Source organism: Peromyscus maniculatus, chromosome 7 (assembly GCF_049852395.1).
Source record: "Peromyscus maniculatus bairdii isolate BWxNUB_F1_BW_parent chromosome 7, HU_Pman_BW_mat_3.1, whole genome shotgun sequence".
NCBI lineage: Eukaryota > Metazoa > Chordata > Mammalia > Rodentia > Cricetidae > Peromyscus > Peromyscus maniculatus.
Genome location: NC_134858.1, coordinates 71,398,450 through 71,420,431, shown reverse-complemented (window position 1 = coordinate 71,420,431; position 21,982 = coordinate 71,398,450). Strand labels below are relative to the sequence as shown.

Here is a 21,982-nt window from a genome sequence, read left to right as displayed (position 1 = left end):
AGTAGTTTTCTTAATTTCTTAGCAATATACTACAAGTTCATGGCAAAAAGTTCTCACATATATATATATATGTAATTCTATGTGGACATATGCATGAAAGAGAGAATTGATATTACCACACCACTTTAGATCCTAACATTATCATTTCACTCATAAACACAGCCATGCCATTGGATATCAGAGCAGCTTTTTTTTTCTGCTTCTTTGCATGTTACCTATGCATGAATATTTTTGCATATCATTAACTCAGTGGAGTAACCCTTAATTTTCATACACATAGGCTGGCATGAATGGAGCTAGCAAGTGTTTAGCATTTAATCCTAAAAATAGCAAATACCCAAATGAAAATTGTCCTTTTTGAAGCCCCAGATTTCACATAGGCATCCCTCTATGTTTGTGTCCCTGCTCTTTCCTGTGCATGTGTCTTTATATCTATCCCTGGAATATCAGCACTTAGGTATTGCCATCCTTTCAGATTGTAACATAAGTCAGGTCCTTCTACATGGGAGTGAATCTGTACTAAGTAAATGTTGTCTTGCACTGAACTGTTAGAACTGCTTCATTTATGACTGGTTCAACCCTCACAGAGGCCTGGGGGGGTGGTGAGTACTATTCTGACATTATTTTACAAGTAAGGACATCAGTGTGTAAAGCACCTGAGGTTTCCCTTAATGGAGAAAATGGCAGAGTCAATATTTAAACCCAAATAATTGAATTCAAAAGTTCTTGTGCTCAATCACTGTTCCGGGTCACCTTGCAGCTTGTAGTTTTCTTTTTCATTTAGCAATGTGCTTTGCACAATGTTATATTTTATGGATTCTAGATGAGGCATGTATTTCAAAACATGCATACAACAGTACTAATGATTTCTCCTGTAGTAATCTCAAAATTGCTTTAGGTGCCATTATCATAATGTTCTATAACAAACATTACATTAGTTAGATTTTTTCCCCTGTAAAATATTCTTTTTTAATTTAAAAATTTTTTGAGAAGTTCATGCGTGAGTACTGTATTGATATCATTTTTACCTCTCTCCCCCTCCAGCTCTTCCTGTGCCCCCCAGTTCCCTCTCAAATTCGCCACCTCTTCTTATGGACTCAACTTACTAAGTCCATTTAGTGTTTTTCTTTTTTTTTTTTTTTTTTTGTTTGTTTTTTGTTTTTTGAGACAGGGTTTCTCTGCGTAGCTTTGCGCCTTTCCTGGAGCTCACTTGGTAGCCCAGGCTGGCCTCGAACTCACAAAGATTCACCTGGCTCTGCCTCCCGAGTGCTGGGATTAAAGGCGTGCACCACCACCGCCCGGGATGTTTTTCATACATAGAGCAGACCACTTGGGATTGGATGACCCTTCCCAGGGCTCATCCGTAGAGAAAACTGATTTCTCCCTCTCTCAGTAGCCATTAACTGCCTGTATCTCTCCATTGAGGGATGGGACCTTGTGAAATTTCCCCCATCCATGTGGTCACTGTGCAGGTATAATTAGATTTTTAAGTGTAATTTTTGAACTAAAATTTAGACATAGCCTATGTTACTATATGTATGTAGGTATATGTTTATATATCTATGAACATATTAAGTGTTATATATGTTGAAGTTTTAATATATTTGTCTAAAATATAAAGAGAAGCAAACATTTTATACAGACTTTGAAGTTTGTGAAGGAATAGGTTTTCATGGTCTGTTGTTTTATAATACTCTGATTTCCTCAATTAATGTCTTTTGTTAAATACATTTACGTGCTAGTTATTTTAAACTGAGGTTTCAAGCTTGTTGTAAATTTATATATATATATATATATATATATATATATATATATATATATATAACTTTTATTTTAATTTTCCCCAATAAATACAATGAATAGGTATTTTGCTATGTATATATCTTAGCTTTTACCTATTGCTGTGATGAAATATCTTGAGGGAAAAAAAGCAACTTAATGGGGAAAGGGTGTTATGGTCCATACAGTTACAGTCCATCACTGTGGGGAAATCACAGCAGCAGGAGCTAACAGCTGGTCTGTCACATTGCATCCACAGGGAAGCAGAGACCCATGAGTGCAGACACACTCATGCGTAGATGGCTTCCTCTATTTTGTCTGGTCCAGGATCTCAAGCTTAGGGAATGATGCTGCCCACAGTGAGCCGGTCTTCCCACATCAGTCATGTCATTAAGATAATGCTTTAAACATTCTCAGAGGCTCTCCTGCTGTGTACTTATAGATGTGTCCATTGAAAATCAATACCACCACCTCAGTGTGTATTATGTCCTTAAATATGTGATGAATTACTCACATTTCTAACATTAGAACTCTATGGAATATCCATAGGAAGTTCATAGGTAATATATAACCTTAATATATAATTCAGTTCTTCACTATCCTATAAAAGCTATTTCTTTGTTTACTAAAAACTTACAGCCAATTAAATAAGAGGACCAACTTAAAAAATAATTTAAGCTGAATTCTAGTTTGAATGTGAAGATGGGATGTGGCATGGTGTCATGACACTGGGACGTGAGCATCTCCACTTGCCATGGTGCCCATCACTTAACAAACACCTTGATCCCAAAACTCATGTCGGAACATGGATCTTCATCAGTGTGACAAAAAACAGAGTGCTGCACTCATATTTTTATTAAATGTGTTATATGTAAATTTCTAACTGTGTGTTGGGGGCTGTGAGTTTAATATGTATGTGTGTGTATATGTATATGTATGTGTGTGCTATAGGCATAGAGGTCAGAGGTTGATGACCAGTGTTTTCCATTTTATTTGTTGAGGTAAAAATCTATCACTGAGCCCAGAGCTTGCTGACTCCACGAGACTGGCTGTCTAGCAAGGCCAACCACCTGACTGTTTCTGTCTTCCTAATGCTGGGGGCACACTGCTATGCTCGACATTTTACTTGGATGCTGAGGATAAGAAATCAGGTCCTCATATATAATCAGCAGGCATCCCCCCACCTGTGTGTGTGTGTGTGTGTGTGTGTGTGTGTGTGTGTGTGTGAGAGAGAGAGAGAGAGAGAGAGAGAGAGAGAGAGAGAGAGAGAGAGAGAGAGAGAGAGAGCGAGCGCTTGTATCACTATGGACATATTTGACTCTTGTACTTATACCTTTTAATATGGTTGCTACTGACCTGTGCCCTTTTGAAGAGGGGTGAAAGAGGCTTGAAATAAAACTCTTGAGAGAGAGAGAGAGAGAGAGAGAGAGAGAGAGAGAGAGAGAGAGAGAGAGATTGAGATTGATTTGTCTCTGTCTGAATGCTTATTTCTTTTTTGGAAAAGAACCCGGAGAGAGATCTTTCAGAAATATTTGCCCATTTTACCTTTCCTGAAAATAGTTGATATCTTTCCAGATACCAGGCAGTATGGCTGTCATTCCTCTTCAGTACCCATGTTACTGTCCTGGAAAACTGAGAGTGGATCCAACTCCAAAAGTAGGGAGCCACTGCTCCTTGGTGGCTGCATGCCTCGTCTTTCACATGCTGGTCTCACATCCCTTCTCAGTTCCAACTAAGCTGCATCCATCCTCCCCTTCTCCCTCCTGAGACATTGAAAAGCAGCACACACTTCCTCAAACTAGATCAGAGAGCTAATGATTCCACATTCTGGTTTCTACTCAGCTTTCTATACATTCTTTTTGGTGTTACCAGAGACAAGACACCGAGCCTGAGTCTATTTTTGCCTCAGTGAAGATTCCAAGAGCCTCTGGGAAAGAAATCAGGAGAGAGAGAAAACATGAAGGAAAAATAAGTTGAGAGAGGAGGCTGGAAGGGGTCACTTATCTCAGTGAAGTCCATAGCATCTAACATTTTCATAGTTTTATAAAGTTTGGGTCCTTTTTTGTCATAAGTGTAAAGAAAAGAATCATAGAGAAAGCACGAACTGGCACTTTGTGAGTTAGTCATGAGGCTAGGAGGAGTGCCTCTGTGATAAGTGGGAAGGAGGCAGGTGTAGGCAGCTCAAGCCCATGGTGCAGCTCTCACATCTGAAAAGGCAGCAGCCAGGGGAGGAAGAGGCATTAGATGAGAAGAGCCTGACACCGAGCACAAGAAGGACATGTTGGACAGAGCCACAGGGAGCTGAAGACAGAAGGCTCCTAGAGGAGCCCTGCTTGGGGTAAGTGGCCAGCTGCATGGCCTCTACAGATCCAGTCTTAGCTGGGAGCAGCTCCTGAGAATACAACCCAGGATCGATGTTATTGTGGGTTCTGGAGATGTGGCAGCTGGAGGCTGCCATCAAACTACCATGCTCTCATCAAATTCTCCCTAAGAGATATCATCGTATCTGAATCTACCTTCTATGGGACCCAGCTGCAGCAAAGCAAAACCACTTGAGCACATAATTGTGGACGAGGTGGTATGAGACACCTCTGCAAATATAAACCCTCACCTTAATTAGAATGATACCCTTTGGAGTGTCTCCTTCTTTGGACACTTGTTGTCAGAGTCTCCCTGGCTGCATCAGGAACATTTCAGTAGCTCACTGTGCCTTATTCCCAAAGGACCAGCCTTGTCTGAAGGAGAACTAAAGAAATGTTACAGCTTGTTCCTCTCCAGGGATGCTGGTCAGAGGCACTCAGAATGATTTATACCATCTGACATACCATCATAGGCTTGCCTATTATACAGCCTCTAAGAAACTAGGCTATACCAAACCCCAGGTAATAGGATTGTTTGCCTTTATACCAAGCAGGTTGGGAAAGCACCGAAATCTACGTGTGGCATGTGTCCAGGCAGACTTCAAGGGATTCATGCTGCAAGACCTAAAGTCTTTATGAGACTGTCAAAACAGAAGCACATCAGCAGGCCTATGGCGGCTCATGTATGTTAAGTGCATCCAAGACGGGGTCAAGTGTGTGTCCTCATTGAGGGAAAAGTTGTTGTCAAAGTCTTGAAGGCACAAGGACAGAGTCACAAAGTGAAAGAAATAGGAATCTTTTTAAATCATAAAAATCAAGAGTCATTTTTAAAAAAACTGCTATAGCATAGAGGTAAAGAAAGACATTCTGGAATTGGAGATTCCCACTTCTCTTCCTCTTCCTCCCCTCGTCTTCCAAGATTTTCTCTGCAGAATGCTTCTCAAGATCACTGTTTCTTTGGCTCATGTGACGGTAGGCTCATGATTCTGAAATGGCCTGGCCCTGCTTCCTTACTCACACGTGTCTTATGACTCCTGTCCACCATTACCAGGATTCTTGATCCTCATCAGGAAAGAGGCCCTGGTGAGAGAGGCAAAAAAAAAAAAAAAAGGAACAGGAAGGAAGAAAAATGGACAACAGCTCTTGAGAGACTCTCAGAGAGGGGATGGAGCTTTGTATTCTGATTTCATTTTCACATGGTTAAAACTGGGGGAGAAAACAATCCCAGATTTCCAAGACTGTTCAACTATTCCCATGGACACGTGACTTGCAAATGTACTAGAAGTCAATGTTTCCTCTTGTTTCTTTGTGATTCACCTTGATTGCAGCAGCTCTGTCTTTTGTTACAGGACCTAACGAGTCAGGGGCATACACTAGTCATGCAACTGGGTGAATTTTTCTGAATTCCTGGTACAAATTTGACATTGCTTTTGTGTTTGTATTTCTCCATGAAGTTTAGAGTGCTGTGTTGTCCTTCTATTTCCTCCCCTACTCCTACCTTAGGATTCCTCCTGGCCAGCCTAGAAATTATCCATGTGACACAAAAGCTAAGTTTGTTCTCAGTTTCCAAGGCCCTGGGGGCTACTTTTTCTCAGATCACAACCTCTCTCTAGTACCCAAGAATTGTTCCTTTCAGTCTGTCCTATTTCACAAATCCCGACTGTGAATCTGATTTTCATGAATTAGAAGTTCCCCTAACCCTAAACAATGATGGTACCCACTGCCATAACCCCAGAGGCCTCCAGATAACCCCACATCCTTCCATCCTCTGCTTGAAGGTCTCCAAGTGTTTAGCACTGAGATCACCCACATAGTATAAAGTCTGTGCCAGCCACATAATAAGTCGTGGTGGAAGGAAATAGGAAACTCTGATTCTCACTTCCAGTTAGGTGCTTTCTGGGAAATCTCCCTTCCTTCTAGAGCTAAGAGTTTACTTTATATTGAGACTGGATTAGAGATTGTTAACTTCAGGAAAATTCTGGGATGGAAACAGAGACAAATTTCACAGTTCATTGTTGCACAATACTTTAATCATAAGTCTATACTTTTAGCCTCCAATCACACTGCCATTGACTTCAGCTATGACTTGTTTTTCCAACTCAGGTTGTGTCCAATCTCTATGCTGTTGAAGATTAGTCTCCTTATACCCAGTCTCCTCAGATATACATACCAGCTCATCCTCTTCTGCAGTGTGAAATGCTGATCTTTCTGTGTGGGTTTGAAAAGCTTTCATGATTTCTGTCTCTATTTTATGAAAAGAATGCAGTGTTCCTCCTCCCATGCTCTCATTTGCTTTTCTCACTCATATAGCACCTATTAATTTCTAAAATTGAGTAGTCATTTGAAGGAGTGTAGCTTGATTAAATGATTACAGAGAAAACGTATCAGCTAGTTCCAGACATGATTATACCAGAGGTGTAGAGATGGGAGCTGAAAGGAGTGTGTAAGGGAAAAGGAACCCCCGGCTCTGCCACACACTTAGAGTGTACCAGGCCTGCAGGTGCCCACTGGCTTCCATGAAGTCCTGCAGAGTGGACATACCTGATCCTAAAGACCAACCAAGTTTTACCACCCTAACTTAATGATACCTATGCATGGGGATAAATGCACCCCTGAATTTCATTGATCGCATGAAAATTCTTCAATTCTTAAGGAAGACACATACAGTTTTTAGATCCTGGGTTTTCACAGGATGACTCCACACCCATATTAAACCCTCTTCCCTTTAGAGAAGATCGCAATCTCCTTCAACTCTGCTTGATGCACAGCACTAGTTAGCCCAGATGGGGCCTGATTTTTCTTTGTTAGGTAACTAACTGCCAGTCAAAAAGACACCCAGGAACTTGGGATGTAGCTCATTCGGTAGAATGTTTGCCTACCATGAACCGAGTCTTGGGGTTGCTCCCTAGCACCCCATGAACTGGACATGATGGTGCACACCTGTAATCCAAGTAGCCAGGAGGCTCAGAAGCTCACAGTCACCTCCAGCAACATAATGATTGTGAGGCTACTCTGGGCTACACAAGATCTTATCTCAAACAAGCAAGCAAATACAAATCCAACAAGAGTCTCACTTTCCCCTGCTTTGTGCAAGTTATTAACTCTTGTTAACTCTCATTTATTGGAAGATGACCTGTGTCATGTATTTTCCAAACTGTGTACTTAGTAAAATCATGTCACTTTCAATGATGTCTACCATACCCTATACAATTCACAAGGCTGATATTTATTCAAAAAATTAAGGCCATAAACATATTCTTCTACATCACCATCCTGACCTCATTTATAGATTTTCTCCCTTCAGGATCAACATAAAAAAACCACACGTACCACTCTATCCAGCACAGGCCATGATCTATTTGGCCCTGGAGCATCATAAAAAGACCCACCTACCATAGCAGCCTATGGGAAGTGGACATCCTAGGAAGAATTGGATTCTTTGTTAAGAAATCTCAGCAGAGTGGCAGGTATAGTGATATTTGCTGGCAATCCCAGCCTCTTTTAGAAGGCTGAAGAAGGAAGGTAGAAAATGTTCAGTCAACCTGTGCTGCATAGCAAAATACTATCCCAGAGAAATATCAGATAATAACCATAAGAAGGATATATTTGTTGAGGGAAATTAATACTAGACACACCACGTTTTTCCAGAAGCTCCTCTGTATTCAAATTCCTTGTTGAATATTTACATATTCAAAACTTCAAGACACATCTCTCCATCTCTGGCTTGCCTCACATTCATGAATAAATCTAAGAGTTTTAAATACATCACTCAGAATCCGGCTTAATCTTCTAGCACCTTCTAGATGAAAGAGCAGAAAATTCCATCTTCATAAAATCAGTATTCAAATGGTCTTTTAAAGAGTGTCAGTTATGTAACTACAGAAAACGTTACCTGTTATATGGAATAGCATATGACCCATGTTAGAAAAATGACTCTTCATTTTCTTTCTGTTGCTGTGGTAAACACCATGACCAATGCAACTTATTTTTTTAAGTTTAAAATACCTTTATTAAAACTGATTTTACAGTTTTTAAGTATTTAATTTTAAAACACAAAATTCAGTCAATATATTTTTCTTCGTTTAAATTGTGTTTTAGTTCTTTTTACTTAAATATATAATATCATACTGAGTGAGGAATTCCGAGTATCAGCCAATAAATTTTGAATATTTTCCAGAATTTTATATTGGCAGATTCAAAGATCAAAACCCATGCCCTGCTTATATGTTTGAATATAGTTGGCCTTCAACTGCTTTTTTATAATGGCATGTATGCTTTCTTTGGTTTCATTATTTGGGGTAACAGGAATAATATACATGATCATATCACACAAATTTGACTTGGCATTAAGAAATGTACACTTGAATGTAACTTATTAACAAAAAAATCTAATTGCATTATATTATGGCTTTCAAAATTAGAGGAACTGGTTTTAAATTTTTTCCCATTATTATATAGGGTAATAGCCAAAACCTTGTATTGAAATTTAAAACAGCAACCCCGCCCCAAACACACAGGAAGGAAAGGAAAATAGAAACACAATAGACCCTAGATATAAACCAGTCTGAAGACACCAGTGAATTCTAGGTATTGGAAACATTCAACCTCTTAACACAGTACTAAGAACTCAGGAAGATAAGGCTAAGCAAACAGAATTCATCCACAGCAATTTTAAAAAGGCCAAGGTCTCAGGTACCAGCATTACTGGAGGGGCCATTTATAAAAACAGGATGGTCTCTGGTGATAATATACCTTGCAATATGATCCTATTTGCAAGTATATGCTAGCCATAACAGGAAAATTTATTTTCCTTTATAATGTTAGTTCCCCTAGTACTTCATTTCAGTACACCATCCTGACACTGATAAAGTTGTTCTTCAGTTTGAAAAAGTGCCTGTTTGAGAAAGCAGACATTTAAAAAATAAATAAATAAATAAAAAATAACAACTTCAGTTTGTACTAGGGACTGATAGAACTTGTTTGTATTGACATCTTTACATTAAAGAATTAGCCTAAGGTTCTAAGTATCATTTTAACAATTCATAATCTGTTAGAAGTTAATATAGTTTAAAATCTATTTTGATTTGAAAATAACACTTCATACAAACTTCCATTAAATTATACTAATTCCATTGTCTTTTGTTCCTCCAAATGTACACACACACACACACACACACACACACACACACACACACACACTTCATGAAACAGTTTCAGGTGGTATCACTGCTACTCATTCTTATCCTAGGTGGTATAATTCCTTTGTAGTTCAAAGTTGGCTAATGGTCTAGCGATAGTATACAATAGGTGGTTATATGTTTCTGCCATGTGAGCCTTCTTTTAATTGGATGCAGCATCACTGGCTGAATTTCTTACTGAATACTCACAAAGGTAAGTGTGAAGTAGGGAAAATTAGGAACTCCTGCAGATACCTGTCAAAGCACCTTGAAATCCTTATATTTGCTGAAGTACATTGAGTTTATTTTGCTGCTGTAAACCAATCAGGAGTGGAAGTGATGCATTGTTGACCTTGCATGTAGCCAAGGCTGTCCTCTAGCTCCCTGGTGTTGGGACTTCCGGTGTGCACCCCTAGGCCTGTCACAGTGAACTGTTCCACATGAGTATTTCAGGTCAGGAAAGACTTGAAAAAGTGCCCTTTTCTATCACTCTTATTTTATTGAAACAATGATTTCTAATAAACTCAGAATAAAAGAGAGAAGTTTAATTCAAATAACTTTAGTTGTACTACTATTTCATCATTGAGGATCACAGAACACCTCATCACGTGGTGCTGTCAGCCCTACAGAGATGCCAGTCATTCTAATAATAACTAATCATTAGAAACTGTACAGAGGAGACTTAATAAGCCAATGCAACTTATTTTTAAAAAAGCATTTAATTGGGCTTACAGTTTCAGAGGGTTAGTGTCCATGATAGTGCAGCAAAGGCATGCATGGCAGCATGCATGGAACATGGTGGCTGGAACAGCAGCTGAGCGCTCACATCTCACAGGCAGGAGTCAGGGAGCATACTGTGGATGACTGGAGGTTTTTGAAGCCTCAAAGCCTCCTCCTGTGACACACCTCATTCAACAAGGACATATGTCCTAATTCTTCCTAGACAGATCTACCAGCTGAGGACCAAGTATTCAAATATATGAGCTGAAAGGGTTCATTCTTATTCAAACCACCACAATGACCAAGCCAAGACACAGGTGTGATTCCACCTAACAAGAGTAAGCTATGATGCATAAGCCAGTTCCTAATACTGCTGACTCATCCTCAAGTGTCACAATGAGTATAACTAACGTAAAAATTTTCAAAAGAAAAAACAATGAGGAATAATTAATAACTCTGGAGTGACCATTATATTTTCCAAAAGAGCACACAAGTAGTATGATTTTCAGTCTTACTTAATAAACGTTATTACTTAATAAACGTTATTACATCCCATGAAGGAAGTTAACAGATTCTCTCTGTAGCTTATACAATAATAATATGACAGAGCAAGAAAATAATCATACTTCATGAAATAGTATTTCACTCTTCATTTGAAGTAGCAAATTCCTAATCCATAACACTTAAATATTTAACAGCCTGCTGCTGGAACAGTAGTATAATTCTCAAGACACATTGATTCTTAATCTAAGACTAGCAGATGAAGAAGCTGCTTGCTCTTAAGTCTCCTTTACTGTTTGGAAACTATAGATACATGACAGGGTCATCATAAAGAGGCATTTTAGATGGTGTTTTAAAAAATGGAAGTGTCTCATTCATAATTATTTTGATGACTCACATCACTAATACTTTTTGAGATGTTATATTCAGCCCATATTGAAACACTGTGTAGCACTTTAATTCTCATAACAATTTTTGAATCAGGTAAAAAAAATTATAATGCTACAAATAAAATAACGGAGGCTTAGAGACATGAAGTGTGCTCAAGGTGAAATAATGTCTAAATATCAGACCGAGATTTAACTTGGACTACATGATTGTGGAACTTCATTGCTTCACTATTATGCCAAATTGATAGAATTTTCAAATAACTATAGTCATTTCTGAATCAGTTCCACTATGCATTATACTAAGTATTAGACCATTCTTGTGATTTTGGCAAACAATGGCACTGCTTCATGCCTTGCCCATAGAATTTAAAATTTAAAAGTAATAGAGAAGGTATATTTGGAGAGGTAGCTGAAAGTCAGAATGTCTGATTACACATAGGAAGCATGTGTCGTAGCTTTTGAATAATATAAAGTAGTGAGTGCCTACACCTTATAAAACAATGACTCGGGTGTCCTGAGAGCATCACAGTTTTAACATCAAGTCCTTGGGAAGGAACGTGAGAGAGAAGCCAGTGAGCGTGTATTCACAGCACTGTGTAGGTTTTAACAACTAGGGCAGAGTCATCTGTCAAAAGTATGAAAGAGGTAATGTTTAGAGAGACACTAGTCTCCTGCAGCAGGTGCACTCAGGCATGCCGGGCATGTCTTTTGCTTTGAGGACTTTCACACAACTCTGTCAGCCATGATAAGCATCACTGTACCTCTAGCTCATTATCTTGATGTTGCTTATGACAGTGCCAGGTAGGAAAGGCCAGAGCCTGAGGTGTGTACAAACCATCACAGTTAGAACAATCCAAGTACAAATCTTTTCAGAAAGGTGACACCGTCACAATATAATCCATCCATACAAATAAAAATGGCTGCAGGACATGTACTTGAAATAGGTAGATTCAAAGCCACCACTACAGAATCTCAGTCTCACTGCCTGATTTGAAAACCATGGACAATCAATTTCAGTAACATTATATTATACTAAATTTACAGAATCTTTTCATGTGTCCCAACTTTTTATCCAGCATCCATTAGGGGGAGGAAAAGATATTTTTATGATAGAAAAAAGTACAACTTTGTTAGTGATGATCAAGGTAGAATTTTTGGAGACAAGAGGGGATTTTCCAAGATGCAAAATTCTAGGCATCAAACCGGAAAAAATCCTGAGTGAATAGATAACTGCCCATCCTAGATGATCTTGGAGAATCTTACTGTCCCAGCTGAGGATCAGGCTTTTCCTGTGAGATAACACATGTCTGGCTCACTAGATCCTCTCATGAGAGAGTTACATTGAGCAACACACTTCCCCAATGCAGCTACTCTTCTTGGGATCTACTGAAGAAAATGTATGGACTCAAGCTTGAAAAACTTGTCTCCTAGTCTGGGTTCCTGCCTGGTGCATTTCCTTGGACATGATTGTAGTCCTTGCTGCAGCTCCCTTCTACCTGTCACAGGAAATTTGCAGCCTGGGCAAAACGCTGCTTCATCATCTTCAACAGTATGACCCACTTGTATTGTTCCTTTTGAAGCCAGTCTCAAATCCTCCCACTGCTTGGAAATCTTTCTTTCTACATCCTACCACTGAGCGTTTTCCTACTGTCAACACATCACACTTATTAGACATGAATAGTTAGCAATTTTGTGTTTTCTATCAATCCAGCTACAACAGAACTCCACCAAATATGCTGATTAGATAACCAGTGTTTCTCTAGCATCTGGACTCTATTTAGACCAGTGGAGCAGATAGCACAAGCATAGTAAAAGTCTGACAAAATATTAATGTCCATAGACTTAGAAAGGAAACAGTCATGGGAGAGGACAGTAATGTGTCACTTAGCATCAAGTCAACAGGTTTGTTCAGAGCACAGCAAGTGCAAAGACTCTGTCCATCCTACAAGTCCTTTGGATCCATAGAGGAGATGTGACATATACAGCTATCTTGTCTCTTGTGCTTGTTGCATTTAGCTAAGAAAGAGATTGAGAGAATGATATACACAATATATAGGAACTGGGAAGTAAAACCATGTTGTCCTGGGGCTAGGATAGGTCAAATGGCATTTGATACATTGATTAGTTTTTCTTGCTACACTGGTCAGGAGCAATGAATTGGATATAAGAACTGCCTGTCCTATCTGTTAGATGTACAAGGCTCATGACTAGTGTGATGGATTTTGAAGATAGGCTGGTGCCAACTGGAAATCCCTAAAATATTAGCTAATGATATGGGATTATTTTTGTTGTAATTTTAAGCCTGCTTTACTTGGTCTAAATACCAGAAGGATTATTAGCTCGCCACAGTTTTAGTGGTGGCCTAGAGTGTTCCCTTAAATATAATATTGTATTGTTGTAATGCAGAACCCAGGTAGCCTCCATCTTCCATTAGATATCATTGTGTTGTGGGAAAACAAGATCTTAGTGGCCTCTGCCTTCATTTGAGGATCATTGCATTGAGAAGTAGGATCCTGGTAGTCTCACATCCCTTAGGTACTAGTGTGTTGTGGGAAGGCTGTTTCCTGGGGACCTCCACTGTTCCTCAAGTATCATTACATGGGTGCATGTCTTGTCCCCCTTTGAAAACATTCCAGTTTTCTGCTGGGTAAAACCAGCAAAGACATAAACAATGGTTTAAAAATTTTAACTCTGTTGCATGAAGTGTGAGATGGAAACAGGGACTTTGTTATGTTTTGGAAACCCAGCAATCGTAAGGCTTTTAGAATATTATTGAAACAGAGTGCTGGACAATGACCCTGGCTTTCAGCATGCTAGGCTTAAGAATAATAGGAAATGATTGTCAATTAGAAGTGTTGGATGGACGAATAGGGCTGTCAGCCTAAATCATAGGTGAAGTTTTATTGATTTGAGATTCAATTCCACGCAAGTTGTAGCTAGGGGAAATGGCATAAAGCCTAGAAACCTATACTAGGGACCAGAAATAAAGATACCATTGCACCCTCCTAACAGTACACACTGCCTTGTTTAGATCAGGAACAAGGCAGGTAATTATGTCATAGAGACTGTGACAAGCTGTCAATCAATCCTTAGGATAGCTTTAGATTCATTGTATGTAAATAAGTAAACAAGAATAAAACCACCATTTATTCTCTTTTTTTAAGCTTAAAAGTGGAAATTAATAGTTTTAGATCTTGTATAAACTCAGGGGTCTCAAATAAAACTTAAACTAAAAATCCACCTAAATTATAGCCATGGGAAAAATCCTTTCTCTGGAAGTGTGCTTTTTTTTAATCTATCCAAGAGAATAATTCTGATGTCCAGCTCACTTGGTGCTGCTGTTAGTGGAAAAGTAATTGATATGTGTGAACATTTAACACAGACACACAGTAGACAAATGTTTATTATGCTTTGGTCATTAATAAATAGTCTTGTTTATAAATTTTTGCTTTTATTTTGTGTGTGTGCATATGTGCATGCAAGCACCCATGTGCCACAGCTCACACATAGAGGTCAGATTCAGTCCTCTCCTTTCCCCTGGCTATTGGGGATCAAACTCAGGTTGTTAGGATTGGCAGTAAGTAAGGAAGAGGGATGATATCTTAATTCTAACATCTGTCAGCCAGTAGGGCAGAGAGAACCCATGATGGGTAAGAAGTGAACAAAAGAGCCGGATAATTCACAAGCTGTCGGTTGTCACGAAAACATCTATTCCATCTGTGTTTCATCTTCAGGCCATTGCTATAAGCTGAATAATAAAGTAGAAAGAATAAGCTGGCCAATGGAAACCTGGGCAGTGGAGTTCTTGAATTTGCATGTTAGTTACAAGACAACAAAGATTCTCTTCTCAGCTGCCTACCTCATTTGATGGCGGTGGAAGACATGGGTCAATGATCTTAACAAGTTAGAACAAAGCTGGCAAACTGAAATATTTATCAATTTAACCTTTTTCCATGACCTGGAATAATTAAAATCCATTACAATTTCTCTCAAAATGGAACGAATGTCTCAGCCTTTATTTTTAATCAGTTCAGAGCTTTGCCTTTTGTCTCGGTGTTTTCTAGTTTTGTCCTGCACTGGACCCCGTATGCCTTTTGCTGGTTATCATTCACAGTCTGACTTTCCCAGGGAGTTGCAAGAGTCTGTTGTGAGGGATTTGCAAGTCTGCTGAAGCACAGGCTTCCACTGAAACCCTACATTGTCATTTCCATGCTTCCCTGCTCCTCGGCGATTAGGAGGTCAGGTGGGAGAGCCTTATTGTTACTGTTTCTGAATCTGCAGGTGCCTGTGTGATACAATGACCTTATTCTGCTGGAGATTTGGATTTTTATTTTATCCTTTAGTAATGTGTGCTTAGAAACATATAAATTGTCTTAATAAAAATGCAATAATGTTTATTATAGAAATGAAAATATTTTCATGAAATCATGTTAACAACAATAAACAATAAATAATTCCCAAAGGAATGAGGTGACTCTAGACAAGTGACCCCCATAACATATAACTATAGTTATAAATATATTTAAAATTCTGGCCCTCAGTGATTTCAGTAATGAGAAAAGCCCATCTCTTTGGTTTAATATCAGGCTCAGTCCATGTGATGGCAGAATCTAGACACTCAGCTACCTTGGTGTATATCACAGTGAGTCATGGGTAAGCAGACCAGAAATTATCCATAAATATTATCTGGGTGAGCCCGTGCTATCAGAGGGAAGACATTTGAACTTCAGTGGCTTTACTCTGGGAGGTATCCTAGCAAGAATATGAAAAGTGCTCTCGCTCTCTCTGTCTCTCTGTCTCTCTCTCTCTCTCTGTCTGTCTCTCTCTCTCTCTCTGTCTCTCCCTCTCTCTCCCTAACCTCCTCTCTCTCTCTCAAACTCACTTTATCAACCTTTACTGTTTAATTAGAGTACTCCATTTTATTTTTTAATCAGCCAGAGTCCTAATTTTTAATCAACTTCTTTATTATGTTTTTTGTCCTTTGAGACCAGTTGCAGGAATTAGATATTCCCTGAGTATTAGAGAATAAATTGTGTTATGTCTTCCTCTATATCTAGTCTATACTTTTTAGCTTGCATTTAATTCATTAACTGTCTAATTCCATTTATTACATCTCTCAAAACTAACTCTCTGGTTCCCTTTCCTATCAGATTTTGACCCTGGTTTTGGCAGTTGTGAAGGAGGAAGAATACACTGAGGCTCACGTCACAGCAATGTAGTCTAGCATAGAGCATAGGGCCAGACTGACACAGGCCTGAGCTCTTTGTAAAGTGGAATAATCTGAAAAATATAAAATATGGAGAAATGTGAATCTCAAATAATAATAAATTTTTAGAGACTTCTTTGGACTTTTGCTTATTCCAAATACCGTGATAATTTTATCAAAGTTCAACAATATAATTATACAGTTTGTTATTAGGTTAGCATGTATTAATATAAAATTGGTTTCATGACATTTTCATATATGCATAGAAGGTATTTCGAGCATATTCAACCCATCACCCTCTTCTGTTCCCCTTCATTTCCACTGATACCCTTTCTATTACCAAATAACCTATTTTTCCTTTCTAGTCTTTTAAAAAGTTACTCAATGAGTTTCACTAGGGTTGTCTATAGGAGCATGGGTGGGGTTATTTACAGAAGCACCACTGGGGGGAAAATGTCTCTTCCCCTGCAACTACCACTAGCTGCCTATTCATCTCCAGGAAGAGGTGGGGCCTCTTGAGCACCTGCCCCATCTCCATAACAGAATACTAATAGACCCAACCTTACACAGATCTTATGCAGGATGTTGAAGTTCCAGAGTCCAGTGACCATATCAGCATTACTAACCCTTTCTTCTAGCTTATAATTTATAATTGTGTGTTTACATTTATTGTAAGTTGGTTGCTGGGCACTAAATATCTCTGGCTCCTTCACTGAGACCTCACACTTCCTTTTTATTGTAATTGTTTTTGCATATACAAGTTTTCTTTAAGAGTGTTCAATCTAACTAGTGTAGGAGCCAAGAAAAATGCAAGTATCTCCCCATTAACAAGGGAAGTAGTTTTGTTCTTGAACAGGTCATGAGTGGCTTACTTTTGTGCTTACAGTTATGGATTAATCTATAACTATAATTTTAAAATATAATTTATAAATAGTAATTTATAAATATAAATACTATAACCCTAACAAATTTGTTAAATTCAAGATCAGGGAAAAATTAAGAATTTTACAAAGTAGAGTTCCATGGTTAAATTTGAAATTAAAAAGAATATCAATGAAAGCTTCTTAAAACCATATTCTATGGGATGAATTTTCAATAAGTCAAACATTGGGAAAATATGGATGAGTCTTACAATATGTAGCAAGTGCTTTGTCTAATCAACATGGGCTACCAAGAATCAGTAAAAGTTGTCACAGAATAAGGGGCCCACCCAGTGGATACAACATTGGAGCAGATGGGAAGCAAATGTCTGCACTCACCACAGACTGTGATGGCAGAAAGGCTGGAAGCCACAGAGACCTTTGCAGTCAGCCTAGACAGTGAACAAGGAGAACCTGTTAGACGACATCAAAAGAGTAGGCATTTGCTCAAAAAATCTCAGCATAGTTGAAAATGATCTTTTCTAAAAATTCCCAAAGAATGATTAGAAGACCTTATCTGGTTAAAAGCTTTGATGGACAGCTCACAAGCTTGCTAGATGGAAATGTATCTAATATCCACACACTTAATGTCTTCTTAGCTATTTTGAGTTTAGACACTAATGAATTATCAACAGATTTCACAATTCTTGGTCTTTATTTTTTTATGGGTAGAAGTTATCCTTATCTGTTTGTTTATTAATGGAGTAGTTACCCATTACCAGCCACATTTTTTCCCCTTACTTTCATTAATCCCAGTAGCTAGTCAGTTGACTACTAGAGTTTTGGGGTATATTCTTCGTGAACAGTAGTTGGTCCACACGGTACTTAGAAATGCAACTCAATACAGTTAACTGGGCTACCTCTCCACCCTCTTCACCTGCCTTCTGTCCCCTCCTCCACTCTCCTTGCTTGTGACAATTGTATTTCAGAGAGTTAGGGCTTCATCCCTTCTGCTGTCACTTCTTGGAGCAGTTTCTGGCACACACTCTGTTTCCCAACCCCTACACACACCACAGTCCCGTGCTTATGGGACTCATCTTCTCTGCATGGAAAGATGATATCAAGTTCCCTGCTCACTCTCATAGCAGCTGCTGCTTTTTCCTCAGGGAAGATTTCACAGTTTCACTCTGTATGTTTATGTGATAATCTGTTTGCTAGCCATCTCCTCTCCCATAAAATTAGTTTTCCTATCAATGAGGGTCATACCCTTGTATTTTAATCACTATATTCCTCCTATACCTGGCTTGATGCACAGACTGTAACGGGAGCAAGACAAATACTCTTTTAAAAAAAATTTTAATGCTACTAGAATGCATTCCTGTTTCTTTTAGATAAGACCATGCTGTCAAATATCTGTTTAAAAACAAACAACTACCTGTCTCTGTTTTGATATCCATATCTGATAACCACTTAATAGATTTCAGGTGACAAGCATTTATACATGAAAAAATATAGATGTTAATGGACTAGAAAGACTTTTTAATAATGGAATTCTCAGACAGACTATCACGGGATATTACAGAGAAAATGGGAAAAACAAAATCATTTTGCTCATAGTACATGGATATTATCAGCATCAAGGGTTATATCTGGTGAAGGGTAAATTCTACTAATATATAAGCAGTACAAAGGCAATAGAAATATTTTCTGGCTTTTAGTAATGCCATCATTATTATAAGTACAGCAAAGAGACTGTCAAATGTCCCTTTATATTAAAAATATTGGTAATGGTTTATTTGGTCTGCTCTTTCCCTGAAATGTCTTAGTTTTTTCTGAGGAAAAACCATCATTCATTGAAATAGGCTACAAGTCTTTGTTTTAATGTGCATTTTGTACATTAAACTATGTTAGATTGGTGATACTTTGAATGCATAATGTAGATGTAACCAACCATCTTATTAAATAAGAAACACAGAACCAATGCAAAGAAGAAAGCCAAGAGATCAGAGCTAAGAGCCTTACCTGCCTCTGCAGCTAGCCAAGAGACCTCTCTGAAAGGGCCTACTTCCTGTGTGTTTGTCTTTATATAGTCTTTCTGTTCTACCTTCTCATTGGTTGTAAACCAAACACATGACTGCTTCGTCACTGCCTGTTTGTACAGCCCTCCAGGTCTTCTATGGTATTGGGATTAAAGGTGTGTGTCTCCAATGCTGGCTGTATCCTTGACCACACAGAAATCTACCTAGCTCTTCTACCAAGTGCTGGGATTAAAGGTGTGCACCACGAATGCCCAGCTCTGCTATGGCTTGCTATTAGCTCTGACCCCCAAGCAACTTTATTTATTAACATACAAATAAAATCACATTTCAGTACAAATAAAATATCACCATAGCATGTTCTATCAGTGATTGCCCATGAATACCTCAGGTGATCCCCAATTTTCCCACAAATACCTGATAAACAAATGATTAATAAGCTAAAGCCAGGGTGGAGAGATGGCTCAGCAGTTAAGAGCACTTGCTGCTCTTACAGAGGACCCAAGGTTGATTCCCAGCATACTTGTCCAACAGTTCATAACTACACGGGACTACAGATCCTGGGGGATCTGACACCCTCTGCATGCCTCTACTTGAACTACACAAATGTGTACATTCCCACAAACTCACATGCACATAATTAAAAATAAAATTTTAAAAATAAGTTAAACAACTAGGAGCTGGTGGCACAGCTCAGTGGCAGTGTGCTTTAACTCCACGATGAATGCAAGAGTTTTAGGTCCATAGTGGTTAGTCTAAAATCAATGGCAGTAGCTTACTCGCCCACCACATATATAAACATGGTTAGCCAAAACTTGCAATCCTGAGTTGAGTTTCCCTGATGCAAAAGAGTCTTCTTTTCCCGAGCTCTTGTGTCAGAGGTTACTGAAGACAAGGCATTGTTCTTCCAGCAAGTACTTTGACAACCCATGTCAGTTGAGAAATTAAACAGTCAACAGTCTTCCTTTGTTACTCATTTTAATTTTCCAAGGTTGGGTTTATTTTTAATGATGTGGGGGGGGCACATAAGTGCAGGGCCCTACAGAGGCCAGAAGCATCAGACCCCATATAACTGGAGTTATAGATGGTTATGAGCAACTGATGTGGGTGTTAAGAATCCAGCTTGGGTCCTCTGTTAAGAACAGCTCATGTTCTTAACTGCTGAGCTGTCCTTTCAGACCCATTTATTTTTAAATTATATCCGAGGGCATCTTGGTTGGTAAGTTGGGAAACTCTTAGATCATATCTCTCCATCAGCATTTTTCTTTGAATGGAGTTCTAAGTTGATAATAAAAGCAAAATATTACTTTCTTAATACCCAGACCAATGCATTTATGTGGAATTCTCTGGAAAAACTAATGTTGAAGGAGTAGCTTAGAGGCCTAAGTGGATCTCCACCTGCCTTTCTGTAAAGCCTATAAATATTATCATCACACTATGTCTTTTTTGGCTTCAGTGGACTGTTAACTTGGGTTCCTAAAAATATGAAGGATGACGGAACAGACTGTGTAGAACTTGAATTCACTAAATCAACAGTTTCCGTGAAGTGCAAATAAGGGGAAAGAAAGAAGGATAGAAAGTGCAGGAGAAACACCATTCCATGGTGCTACAACCACTGCATGAGCGCCATGGCATCTGGTCTAGAAGGAGGTCAGGATGTTGTAATAGAGCTAGCCTTCCACATTGAACTGGACCAATTGGACTAGTCTATCCTCAGCAGAGGAATGAAGATGGATGTGAACAGAGAGAGGGGCGCAGGACATGGAGGTTTGTCCTCACAGATGTTTTTGTGGTTCATTGACTTTTGCCCTCGCCAGGGAAACATGTGGAAGCCAAAAGCAAGGGTCAGCCATCTCTATAGTGACTCAGCCCTGCTCTACTGTGCAAACTCCTGAGCAGGGCTACCTACCTAATCAGAGTTCATAGGACATGGCAAAGAACTGTCATGATCACACATGACATGATCACATATTGACCCATTATGGACAGGAAAATAACAAAACTCACCATCCCCTGTAATTTTTTTGAACAGAGAGCACATTTAGTGCCTGAAATAATGAAGCTCATATACTGAACTCTGTTTTCATACCCCTTACTTAGCAAACCTCTTCTTAACACTTAGTGTACACTTAAAAAATTGTTTTTATGGTATATACCTTCATTCCAACCTCATAGAATAAAATCAGTGTGTCCTAAAATGAATCTGGAGGAATATACAATACAAACTGTTTTTAGCCATAATACTTTTGAAATATATTTTTAATTTATTCTTTAAGAATTTCATACATGCATACAATGCATTTTTATGTTATCTGCCTGCTTCTTTCCAATTCAACTCTCCTAGGCCCCTCCTTGTCTCTTCCCCAAATTCATGTCTTTCTTTTTAACCCATTGAGTCCTACTAGTGATGCCCATGTGTGCATGGTCTGAGTAATCCATAGAAATATGGGCAACCTACTAGGGTACATATTGCTCAAGAAAATAGACTCTCTTCCCCTCAATATCTATCATTTAGTGCTATGCTATTTTATTTCTCTGGTAGTTAAGCTAAGCATTTCCATAATGCATAGATCTATATTTTCACTTTCAATCTACAAATTGACCATGAGTCAGTGGCTTCTGGAAGACATAAGAAGATTCTATTGAAGTTTCTGGGTTTATTATCACCTATCAAATACTAAATTATATCCCTTTTTACATTATACCTTATGGAATTTAGAGAGGTGCCTAAGCATGGCACCATCACCACAGACATCTTCTCTCCCAGTCATGCTTCTATAAATATAGATAACAATATATGAAGTAAGAACATAGCTTTAAAGACTTATGGCATTTATCAGAAAGTTCTTAAAGATCAAGATAGAATTCTAATAACTTGCATCCCTATAAGACCAAAGAGGAGAAAAAAATTAGCTTGTAAAACGTTGTCATGAAAATCTGACATTGGAGAATAA

The 21,982-nt window shown here is 38.6% G+C and overlaps 1 protein-coding gene across 1 annotated transcript in view; it reads left to right on the top strand.

Moving 5' to 3' along the window:
• Positions 1-21,982, top strand: part of Unc13c (unc-13 homolog C) — a 447,691-nt gene that overhangs the window by 111,007 nt on the left and 314,702 nt on the right. The gene's annotated exons all lie outside the window — the stretch shown is intronic.